Source organism: Lonchura striata, chromosome 26 (assembly GCF_046129695.1).
Source record: "Lonchura striata isolate bLonStr1 chromosome 26, bLonStr1.mat, whole genome shotgun sequence".
NCBI lineage: Eukaryota > Metazoa > Chordata > Aves > Passeriformes > Estrildidae > Lonchura > Lonchura striata.
This window is the reverse complement of record NC_134628.1, coordinates 6,013,008-6,025,842: the sequence shown is the minus strand read 5'-3', so window position 1 is coordinate 6,025,842 and position 12,835 is coordinate 6,013,008.

Here is a 12,835-nt window from a genome sequence, read left to right as displayed (position 1 = left end):
GGTGTCTGCTGAGGAAGGCAGGAGCCTCCCCTGAAATGGAAAATGCAAACCCCCTCCCTCTGAATTATGATAATTTTGAAATTAAGGGGCTCTCAGGCAAAGATATGGGACTAGGAATAACAGTTCTTTACCAGGAAAATTAAAAATACCAACGCAATGGTGCAACCAAAGCCGTGTCAGGGTCCGAGCAGCCCTGTCCCCTGTGGGTCAGGGAGTGGCTCAGCCCCATCCCAGGGGGGCTCAGCCCTCCTGCAGTGCCAGCTGTGCTTCTGCTGGAGCAGGATCTGCACAAGGGGGGAGTTTTCCTTGGAGCTCCAGGGCTGGGGGAGATGGGCCTGGGCTCCTCTGGGAATGCAGGGGAAGGAAGCTGCTCCTCTGGGAATGCAGGGGGAAGGAAGCTGCTCCTCTGGGAATGCAGGGGGAAGGAAGCTGCTCCCCTGGGAATGCAGGGGGAAGGAAGCTGCTCCTCTGGGAATGCAGGGGGAAGGAAGCTGCTCCTCTGGGAATGCAGGGGGAAGGAAGCTGCTCCTCTGGGAATGCAGGGGGCAAAGGCTGCTGTGCTGTTCCCAGGTCAGATTGGATCCAGGTAGGAATGCTTGGCTCCTCCCCTGGCGCAGCATCTCCCCATGGATGATGGAATTTTCTCAGCCATGCAGGGACACTCAGTGGCCATGGACAGCAGAGATCTCCTGGAGGGAGGATTGGCTGTGGGAGAGAGAAAGAAAAGTGCCCCAAGAGCAGCAGACAGGAATAGAACACACCGAATTTTCAGCAGTCCCAGCTGTGTCCAGCTGTGCTGGGACTCTGGGCACAGCTGCGGGAGCCCCAGGGATGAAAATCACCCCGAGCAGGGACTCAGCTCCTCTGCCAGGCTCCTCGTGGCTCCAATAATCTGTGCAAGAAATTTAGATTTTCGTCTCTGCTTTCCTGCCTGTCACTCCTGTCAGTCCATGCCCACACAGGGTGAACCCAGCAGTGCTCGTGGAGGTTGGCAAAAAAACCAAATGTAAAAAAAACCAACATAAAAACATCAAAATAAATTTAAAAATAGACACATCCCAAATAAAAAAAAAGACAACAAACCTTTATCTTAAAACTAAAATTATCTTATAAAACTATAAAACCTCTATTTTTCCATATAACACATAAAAATATTTTAAAAAATATTCAAAATATAAATATCAAACAAAAACTTCCATACTAAAATAAAATATCAAAATAACTATAATCCTATTTTAAAAACAACAAAACCCTATATCCCCTAAAAAAACCTCTATTTCCAAGAATAAAAATATTTTTGAAAATAAATAATAAAAACTTTCACTTTTTAAACAACTCATCTTTAAAACAATACCACATAAATTAACACAACCCATAAACACAACTATGAAAGAAAAATTTACTAAAAATAAAAAAAAATCACAATTACAAAGTTCGCCAAATAACTACCATTCATAAAAAAAAATTAATAACGGCAAGAAACCTTATTTTTCTTATTAAAAAACTCCATAATTTGCTCCAGGGATGGAGCCAAATGTTCCTCATGGCCACATCCACTCCTCCCTGCTCCTTATCCTGCTTGGAGCTGGGGAATGGCATAGCTGCAATGAGGCTTTAAAAATAAAAAAATAAAATAAAATAAAATAAAATAAAATAAAATAAAATAAAATAAAATAAAATAAAATAAAATAAAATAAAATAAAATAAAATAAAATAAAATAAAATAAAATAAAATAAAATAAAATAAAATAAAATAAAATAAAATCTTCTCCTCACAATTGCAAAATGGTTGCAGATCCAAGGACTGCTAATTATACAACAGTTTCAGATCTAGGCTATTATTTATGATCAAAAAATGTCAATTTGTATAGACTCCAACATTTCACCTACTAAAAAGCTTGCCCATTAATTCATGTTGCATTTAAATGTTCATTTTAGGCCATCTCTGGTTAATGCACATGATTCCCTTTCAAGTCCTTTGGAAGCCAGAGTTGAAGTTGAAAAGGAGAAGCAGCCCCTTTTCTGGAATTTTCTGCTGAGAGAGGAAAAAAAAAAGTTAATTATCTCTCAATATTTTATTAATAATCAATTTCTTATGATTATTTTTTTAATGAGATGTCATTACATAAACGCCCTCATTTTCTGGAGTGCATGTGGTATTTGTAAGAGCCTGTGATAGGGTTTGCATGAATAATTCCCATTCAATTGACTATTCCCAAACTGTTCCCTTCAATCCTTGGCTATTTATTCCTGGGGATGTGTGGCTGGCCACTCCACTCGTGGGGTTTCACTGCTAATTGGATGAGTGGAGTTTTACAAACCAGACCGATTCGGGGTTAGGTTTCTGTTCAGTTAATTAAATGGTTTTAGTTCTAGTTTTCAGCTCTCTGAAAAAAAAAAAGCCAGCAGTACAAAGGGAAGAACGCAGTGGAAATATGGATAAATGTGGATAAATATGGATAAACATGGATAAATATGGATAAATACAGATAAAAATGGATAAATATGGATAAACATGGATAAATATGGATAAATATACATAAATATAAATATATAAAAATATGGATAAACATGGGTAATATGGATAAAAACTCAGATCTGGGAGATTCCAGGATCAGGAAACATTTCCCTGAACCTCTGGGTGTCATTTGAGAGAAAACTGCTGAGAGTCCTCCCTGCAGCAGTGACTCCAGGTGTGGGGACTCCACAACCAGGGCCAGATTTCCCTGCTTGTTCTGAAGCAAAAGGGGAAGAAACACCATTTGGGGGGTTGGATCCTTTCAGGACTACGTGACCCAAAGTTAAATAAAATCAAATCTGGCCTGTGATGGTTTCTGAGGGCACAGATTCCCTCAGCACCGTGTTAGCAGCTGCAGTCTCTGGATAAGGAAAATCAAATCCTGTGCCGCAGGGCATGGGGCACATTCCTGGGGTCAGGGAACCCAAAAAAAACCCCACCTTTTCCACCTCCAGCTGGGGCTGGGCTGCGTTTGAGGTCATTCTTCACTCAGGATGAGATTTCCAGCTGCTCTCCACACAGGGCAGGACCAAGGACCCTGTGCTGGCTGCTCTGACACCAGGTCAGGCAGCTCTGGATCAGCTCCCTGAGCCAAAATCACCCGCTGGGGATGGCTCTGGAGCAGGGCTGGGATCAGGGCACGTCCCAGGAGCGGGGTACATCCCTGGGGTAGTGGCACGTCCCCAGGATGATGGTAATTCCCCAGGAGCAGGGCACGTCCCAGGGACCAGGGCACATCCCCAGGACTAGGGCACATCCCAGGAGCAGGGCACATCCCTGGGACGGTGGCACAAACCCAGAACGATGGCACCTCCCCAAGACAATGGCACTTCCCCAGGACCATGGCACTTCCCCAGGTCAGTGGCACAAACCTAGGATGATGGCCCAGCCCTGGACCAGGGCACATCCCCAGGATGATGGCACGTGCCCAGGGCAAGGACAAAGGCAAATCCCTGGGACAATAGCACATCCCCAGGACCATGGCACATCCCCAGCTGAGTGACACATCCCCAGGACCGTGGCACATCCCCAGGACCATGGCACATCCCCAGCTGAGTGACACATCCCCAGGACCATGGCACATCCCCAGGACCGTGGCACATCCCCAGGACCGTGGCACATCCCCAGGACCGTGGCACATCCCCAGGACCGTGGCACATCCCCAGGACTATGGCACATCCCCAGGACCGTGGCACATCCCCAGGACCGTGGCACATCCCCAGGACTATGACACATCCCCTGGACCGTGGCAGATCCCCAGGACCGTGGCACATCCCCAGGATGATGTCACATGCCCTGGACCGTGGCACATCGCCAGGACGATGGCCCTGCGTGCCCGGTGAAGATCTGCAGAGCAGCGCCTGGAGGTGGGAGGGAATCCCTGCATTCCTGCGGGGAGCGGGAAGGAGCCGTGGGTGATGATAAGACCCTGGCAGCGTTCAATAAGTCTCCGAGCCTGCTGCCTAAGTGAGATGTTGACAGAAACAAAAGAAACCCCGTTAGGAAATCTCTCCCCCTCCTGGAAGAGGGCGAGGGTTTTCTTGGAGGGGGAGAGGAAGGTTTGCATACATTTCAAGGCTCAGCCAAAATACAAAGTGCTTTTTGTGAACGCAAGAGAAAAGGACGTGAAGCAGGCAGAAGAGGAGGAGGAAGAGAAGGGGAAGGATGCCTCAATACAAAAAAGCTTAGCCTGATAAAATATTTAGGACGGGCTCACACATCAGAATATTAATGCTCTGCATTCCTTGTGCTTGCACTCTGTTGATCTTCATTCTCCAGTGACCTTGTTTACAGTATCTGAATTTGCAGTCTGCATTTTAATAAGGCCCTGAGAGAAGGTCTGAGACACAGCGCCTCGCTGAACCAACTTCAAAACCCTGCTCCGACTGGTTGGAATCCTGGAGGATGGGATGTGGCTCCGGGGTGCCTGGTGCCCTCCGAGGACAGAGCCACAGCCGGCGCCGCCTCGGACCGGCAGAGTGGGGCAGCGCGGAGAGGCTCCTCCATCCACTCGTTAATTGGGGCAGGAGCTCCTCCATCCACTCGTTAATTGGGGCAGGAGCTCCTCCATCCACTCGTTAATTCCCCTTCCCACCTCCCGCAAGGCTCCTGGAAGCCCCGCAGAGTGCAGCCAGCCCCGCACAACTGCCGGGCCCCTTCTCTTCCTCCTGCCATCCCCAGGTGACCCCCGGGACATCGACCGCCCGCTCCCCACGGGCTCTGGCAGCCGCAGTTAAGCAGCTGCGAGTGCCGGGGAGCCACGGTCCCCTCGGCAGGCAGCGCGGCGGGCCGGAGGCAGCCGCCGTCCCCTGCAGCGCCTGCAGAGCGACGCGTGTTCCCGGCCCTGAATTGCCTAATGGGCTGTGAAGGGTCTCAGCAGGCAGAGCCCAGGCTCGGGGGGATGTGGGGGAGATGGAGCGGGCAGCGTGTTTGTCACAGCTGCTCCCCGCTCCTGCCGAGATGCGCTCGGAGCTGGGGCGGGCAGCGGCAGCCGGGAGCCGGGAGCCTCCCCGGGGATGCGGCAGCGCCCGGGGCTGGCGGCGTCCCAGCGGGCTGGGCCGGGCTCGGGGCACGGGGCTGCGGTGGCACGGGGTCATTCTGCTGCGGTCCTCGTCCTGCTGCGATCCCCGTCCCTCTCCTGTCCCCGTCCCGCTCCGGTCCCTGTCCCGTTCCCGTCACCGTCCCTCTCCAGTCCCCGTCCCGCTCCGGTCCCCGTCCCGCTCCGGTTCCCATCCCGCTCCGGTTCCCATCCCGCTCCGGTTCGCATCCCGCTCCGGTTCCCATCCCGCCCCGGTCTCTCTCCTGCTGCGATCCCCGTCCCTCTCTTGTCCCCGTTCTGCTTCGGTCCCTGTCCCGTTCCCGTCACCGTCCCTCTCCGGTCCCCGTCCTACTGCGGGCCCCGTCCCGTTCCCGTCCCCGTTCTGCTCCGGTCCCTCTACTGCTGTGGCCCCCATTCCCTCTCCAGTCCCCTCCCGCTCCTGTCCCTGTCCCTCTCCTGTCCCCATCCCGCTCCTGTCCCTGTTCCATTCCCATCCTCGATCCTCTCCAGTTCCCATCCCGCTCCTGTCCCTGTTCCATTCCCGTCCCCGTCCCTCTCCTGTCCCTGTCCCTCTCCTGTCCCCATCCCGCTCCTGTCCCTGTTCCATTCCCATCCTCGATCCTCTCCAGTTCCCATCCCGCTCCTGTCCCTGTTCCATTCCCATCCCCGATCCTCTCCAGTCCCCGTCCCGCTCCTGTCCCTGTTCCATTCCCATCCCCGATCCTCTCCTGTCCCCGTCCCGCTCCTGTCCCTGTTCCATTCCCGTCCCCATCCCACTCCTGTCCCCGTCCCGCTCCTGTCCCTGTTCCATTCCCGTCCCCGTCCCGCTCCTGTCCCCGTCCCATTCCCGTTCCCGTCCCGCTCCTGTCCCCGTCCCATTCCCGTCCCTGTCCCTCTCCGGTCCCCGTCCCATTCCCGTCCCCGTCCCCCCAGCAGAGGGTGGTGGCAGCCCGTGCACACGCCAGGGCTGGCTGGCGCTGGAGACGAGCAAGGACATCCCGGGGCCGGCGGTGTCCGGTGTCCTGCGCAGCTGCTGGCAGCTCCCGTGGAGCCTCGCTGTCCCCGGGGACAGCCCTGCCCTGTTTGTCCTGGAGAACTCGCTGCGAGGTTGGTGCGGCGCCCGGGCACGGCGCAGTGTGCCCACAGGAAAACAACAACAGGGCCACCGGGGACTTTGGAACAACCTCCTTGAAAGCAGATCCTGGAAATGAGCTTGGTGCTGGTCACACCCCTCAAATACCCAAAGCATTCAGAACGTGGGGAAGACCCTTCCTTTAACCCACCCCACTCCTGCTGGGCTTTGGGGCACCCTTCCCTAACCCACCCCACTCCTGCTGGGCTTTGGGGCACCCTTCCCTAACCCACCCCACTCCTGATGGGTTTTGGGGCACCCTTCCCTTATCCCACCCCGCTCCTGCTGGGCTTTGGGGCACCCTTCCCTAACCCACCCCACTCCTGCTGGGCTTTGGGGCACCCTTCCCTAACCCACCCCACTCCTGATGGGTTTTGGGGCACCCTTCCCTTATCCCACCCCACTCCTGCTGGGTTTTGGGGCACCCTTCCCTAACCCACCCCACTCCTGATGGGTTTTGCTTTCAGAAGAACCAGAAATGTCCCATGATTTGGAAAGGCAGCCACACTCCTCCCCCTCACCGGCCACTCCATCTCTCCTCCCGCTGTCCCCGGGCTGTTCTGTGTCGTGCCATGCCTGGCGTGTCCCCGTGGTGCCACAGCCCGGGGACTGTGACAGCAGCATCCTCGAAAGGCTCCAAGGTGTGTCACAGCACGGGCACCGTGCCAGGAGGGAGTTTGTGCCCACACAGCACTTGGCATGTTTTTACTCCAACATAAATCACGGGATCTCAGAATATCCTGAATATCCACAAGGAGCATCAAAGGACACCTCCTAAAGGAACTCGGCTGAGTCCTCATGGAGACTCTGGGAGGGAAGGGAGGATTTTTTTTTTTTTTTTCTGTTTCACGAATTGGAAAACACAATCTGTAGGCTCTGGCAAAGCAAAGGTGGGGACGTGGAGCAGATTCCTTCCAGTCTTACCTTTGTCACCTCAGCATCCACAGGGCCATGCAGCCAGCTGGGTGTTCCTGCTCCTGCACAGCCTCCTGGAGACCTTCCCTGTTTCAACCCTGCTTTTGACTGGAAAAAGTTCGAGTCTCTCCCCTCTGACTGCTCACACAGAATATCTCAGGGCAAAGCAGCACCTTCCTGAGGACTCACACAACCCTGGGGGGTGGTGATGTGCTCCACTGCCTGCTCTTCTCCCCTGTGGAAAGGGAGGAGTTTGAGAGGCTCCAAGGGCTGCAGCAGAGCATCGGGATCTCCAGCAAAGCAGGGAAAATGTGCAGCTCCAGCTCAGGACTGGTTCACTGCCCTGACAGAGGCTCAGAGATGATTTTCAAGAGCAGCAAGGGATGTTCCTCCTCCCGAGTGACCTTTCTTCCTGCTCGGAAGAGCTGCAGGCACGGAGGTGTGTTCTGTCCCTGTCTCTGCTCAGCATGTCCTGCCTGCCTGGGGACTGTGACCAGCTCAGGCACAGGCTGGGCAAGTTTGGCCCTGCAGCTCTTTCCTTGCTGGGCAGCTGCTTCTGTTTGCTCCCTCCTGTCACTTGCTCTCCTCCTGCCACTTGCTTTTTTTAGGATGCCTGAACTGAACTCGAATTACAAACTATTACATGAGACATCCTGCACATTTTCTCCTGGTTCTGGAGATCATTTCCTCCAGGACAACCCTTGCCAGACACACAGGCTGCAGGAGACCTTCCTGGAAGCTGCTGAGAGCTGAGCTGGGTGTTCCCATCATGAGTAGTTCGAGCACTGAAGCTTGAGGTCAGCTCCAGCCCTCTTTCCCACTGTGAAATAAACCTCAGCACCATTTTTAGAAGTCCCTCCCGGACAGGGACCCCCAGTCATTCTGGGACAGGCTGAGAAAACCCAGCAGCCCCCACTCTGAGATGACTGGGAAAGATGACAGAGTGCACAGAGCTCAAGGCTGACTTTTGTTTTCCAGTTCAAAGCTTTTGGCACAGTCCCAGTCTCTATTTCCAACTTGGCTGGGCACCATCAGAAGGGCAAAAGTGTGGCTACTCATTAAGCAAATCCCAATTCTCCCTGGGCTCTGTAGCTTGGCTGGCAACACCGAAATCCCAGGGAGGTGGGATTCCCTGGGAAAAGCCAGAGGCAGCTCACAGGGAGAGCAGCAGGCTCCGGGCTGGACTGTGCACCCAGCTCATGGCAGCCCCTGCCCGGGCCCAGCTGCTCCCTGTTGAAGGTCTGTGCCCTGGGAGGTGCCCTTTGGGGCCACCACTTTTCCCAGAGATGAATTTTGGGGAGCAGGATGAGGCTGCTGAGTGCCTGGGGTGTGGAGGGGGAGGCTGGTGTGTCCTGGGGCCTGTGCAGGACCGTGAGCGTGGCAGTGAGGAGCTGCAGAGTGCCCTGGAGGCTCCCTGCACACCTGCTGAGCCCTGCGAGGCATTTTTGGGGTGCAGGGGTGAAATCTCCAGAGAAAAGGTTCATATCCTTGGGCATGTGAGGCTTTGCAGCCTCAACGGCTGGGAAATTCCCTGGCCTCTGCGTGCCTCAGTTTCCCCACCTATGAAAAGAGGTCATCACCTGTTCATCCCACCTGTTCAATGAGGCCGTCAGTGCATCTGCCTGCACTGTTTGGGCTCTTTTCTCTCTGTGCCAGCTGATTCCCGCGGGGATGGGGCAGAGGTTGGGCACTGGGAGCAGGCCAGGTGATGCCAGGGCAGGGTGGCACTCGGGGCTGCCACAGCTGCAGTGCAGGGGACACACAGACTCATCCCTGGCTTTCCTCAAAGCTCCTGATCCCCCTGCCCAGCCCCGGAGCATGAGAGGGGCTGGAGCTCAGGGGGAGAGGGGAGGGATGGCGCTGCGGGGCCAGATGTGCCAGATGTGTGTGTGCAGCTGTCCAGCACATCTGTGCCCCGGAGCAGCGGCAGAGGGCCCTGGTCCTCTGCTGGGAGGGTCTCGCCCTCGCCCCCAGCTCCTGGGAATGCCAACATCCATCAGCAGGCAGCTGGGAGCTGAGAGGGCGCTGCTCCCCTCAGCTCCAGCACCAAACTGGAGCTGTCTGCCCAAACTGGAGCTCTGGGGACACGGGTGACACCTGCCAGGGGAATGGAAGGAGAGGTGGCTGAGCCCCACCTCTCTGAGGATTGCTCCAAGCCAGCCCAGCAGAGGAATTTAGGGATTTTTCCTCCTGCCTCAGTGGGATGTGACGCCCTGTGCACCCCGACACGCTCAGTGCACGCAACAGTGCTGAGCCCCATTGCAGGAAATGCAGGGAGAAAAAAAACACTTCCATGGGGATCCTGGAAAAGTCACCGGGAACAGCCTCTTGGGTGGCCCTGTGGGTGCATCCCCGAGGCAGGAGGGCCCTTCAGAGGCACTGGGACCCATGGGAGGAACATTCAGTGGCACTGGGACCCATGGGAGGGACATTCGGTGGCACTGGGACCCACAGAGGGGCCATTCAGTGGCACTGGGACCCATGGGAGGAACATTCAGTGACATTTTGTCCCACAGGGGAGCCCTTCAGTGTCACTGGGACCCATGGGAAGGAACATTCAGTGGCACTGGGACCCACAGAGGGGACATTCAGTGGCACTAGGACCGACAGAGGGACATTCAGTGGCATTGTGTTTCACAGGAGAGCCCTTCAGTGGCATTGTGTCACACCGGGGGGATATTCAGTGTCACTGGGACCCATGGGAGGGAAATTCACTGGCACTGGGACCCACAAGAGGGACATTCAGTGGCACTGGGTGCCACCAGGAGGGCCATCCAGTGTCACAGTGTCCCATGGGGGGGTCTGCCCATGCCAGGCTCCCCCGGCCATTCCCAGCCCCCTCCCCACCGCACCCCCCAGCGCTGGCAGAGCCCCAGCTGAGGGCTGGCCGTGATTTATTTCGGAACATTTCTCGCCTGTTGAAAGGCTGACCTCAGATATGGAGAGACGACGCGGGGAAGATGTACGAGTGTCTCTCGGCAAAAGTGCATCAGAGAAATTGAGCGTGAGCTGCCATCAATCTGCCCGCCAGCCGCGGCCCCGCGCAACAGCGAGGGACGGGAGGGACCCGCCAAGGTCAGCGGCAGCTGAGTCAGCCCCAGCTCCTGCCATCCATCACGGCCGGGGAAGCAGCCGGGGCTGGAGGCAATCTCCGCCCGTGCCCTGGTTCGGAGCTGGAGCAGCACAAATGGCACGGGGGGCACGGGCAGGGTGACCTTTGGGTGGCCCTAATGAGCCCTGACAGGCTCGGTGGGGCTGGCTGAGACTCCTGAGCTGGGCTGGGACAAGGACAAGATGGATGGAAGGCAGGGACAGAGGTGACAGGAGGGTTTTTCCCTCTCAGTGGCTCCAGCTGGCGAAGCAGCAGCGTTTGGATAATCTGCAGTGTCCCCTAAATCTGGTGTGGGCTGGAAAGGAGCTGAGCTCTTCTCAGCAGTTCTTAGAGCAGCAAGAGTGAATCAGGGAATCCCAGAATCCCTGAGGGTGGAAAAACCTCCCAGACCATCAAGTCCAACCTGTGAATCCTCCTTTGCCCATTGAACCATGGCAAGAAGTGCCACATTTACCCATCTTTTGGACACATTCAGGGATGGTGACTGCACCACTGCCCTGAGCAGCCCATTCCAATTATTAACTCTGCTCTCAGTGAAGAATTTTTTCATAATACCCACCCTGAGCCTGCCCTGGCGCAGCCTGAGGCCGTTCCCTCTCCTCCTGTCCCTGTCCTGGAGCAGAGCCCGACCCCCCGGCTGTCCCCTCCTGTCAGGAGCTGTGCAGAGCCACAAGGTCCCCCTGAGCCTCCTTTTCTCCAGGCTGAGCCCCTTCCCAGCTCCCTCAGGGATTCTCCAGCCCCTTCCCAGCTCCCTCAGCCTCTCCTGGGGCTCCAGCCCCTTCCCAGCTCCTTTCCATCCATCCCAGCCCCTCAATCTCTCCCCATCCTCCACCCCAGCTCCCACCAGAGAACAGCAGAGATCTCAGCACCAAGGGGAGGAGAACCCTGGCCTGGATCCGAGCTGGTCACCTCCAGCTCCCAGCAAAGAGCACCCCCAAAAGCTTTTATCCTGCAGATGATGAGGGACAATTAACACCACATCCCATGGCAAGATTTCCAGAGTTCTGGAGGGATCCGTGCGTGAGTCTCAGACTTTCAATGAGTGTCTTTGGAAAAGTTCTGAACAATTCACCTGCAAAATGCATTTTGTGGCTTCTGCCAGGTGCCTGTGCAGCACCAGGCACAGGGATGCTTCTCTGGATCTGGCCCCAGATTACCTTAATAACTTTGCAGATTGGAAGCTGTGAGAGTAATTGATTCTCTACTTCATTAGTTAAACTGAAAAAGGAATTAAGAACTACCGAGGGTACGGCAAAGTGGTTGGCCAAAGGCTTGTTGTGCTCTGAACAGGTAAGCTTATTTACTTTTTTTTTTATCAGATGGGAATGGTTTTGAAAAGAAAACATTAGGATTTAAAGTGGGGAATCAAGATCTCATTACTTTTCAGAATTTCCTGTTGCTAAATTGATTCAGCTTTTCTGTTACTTTACAGAATTTTGAAGACAGATTCAGTCAGAGCAAAATATGTATTTTTAAATCATTATTTTATTTTTCTGGTGAATTAACTATCCAGGCAAAAGAAGCCTCACAACCGCCCACAGCTGGTGTTGGTAGAGCCACGAGGCTCCCAGCTCACAGAGGACCTTTGAAGAGTCTTACCTTTGGTTTTGTTCCATGCTCCAGAGCCCTGGTGAGGAACAGGGTAACTCCCCCAGGATCAGGTCAGGGGGACACCCACACCCACCCTGAGCTGCAGGAGGCTCTGGCACCAGGGGATGAGGTCAAGTGGGGGGAAAGTGCCCAGAAACACACCAAGGAGGACACTGCATTTCCCAGGGATCTTGTTGGAGGGGACTGAGGAACCTGAGGGGTTCCTGGCAGAGGAAGGGGCTCTCCCTCTGTGGATGTTCATCCCTGTCCTGGCCTGTAAGATCAGCATGTATTCCATTTGCCATCTGCTGGAGGTGGGGCAGTTTCCTTATCTCTCCCACGAACAATGTCTCCCTCCGGGGAGAGATCTTCTGTTCATGGGCCATTAATGACTCCCTGCATGGCTGGGAAAGTTCCATCAGCCCATGGTGAGATGCTCCACCCAGAGGGAGGAGCCAAGCATTCCTACCTGCATAAAATCTGCATTTTTTGGACACCAGGGCAGCCCTTTGCTGGATTCCCAGAGGAGCAGCTTCTTCCCTGCTGGATCCCCAGAGGAAGACCAGGCCCATCTACTCCATCCCCAGCCCTTCAGAGAAAACTCCACCCTTCTCCAGATCCCCGCTCCAGCAGCATTCCATCTGCCCCTCCAGGAGGAGCAGCCACCATTTCACTGGACTGTTCCCAACACCCTGACTCCTCTGGGTGTCAGGTTTCTGACTCCAGCATTAGTTTTGTTTGTACTAAGTACATTTTTTTAATTTTTATTTAGTTTTTCCTAGTAAAGAACTGTTATTCCCATTCCCATATCTTTGCCTAAGAGCCTTTTAATTTTGAAATTGTGGTGATATGGAGGGAGGGGGTTTACATTTTCCATTTCACAGGAGGCTCTCGCCTTCCTTGACAGACTCCTGTCTTTTCATACTAAGACAATCCCATGGAGAACATGGAGAGAGAGCCCCAGAGGGGACACTCCAGGCAGGTGAGGTCGGGGAGGGGCAGGTAATGCAGAGACACAAATTGTCCCCA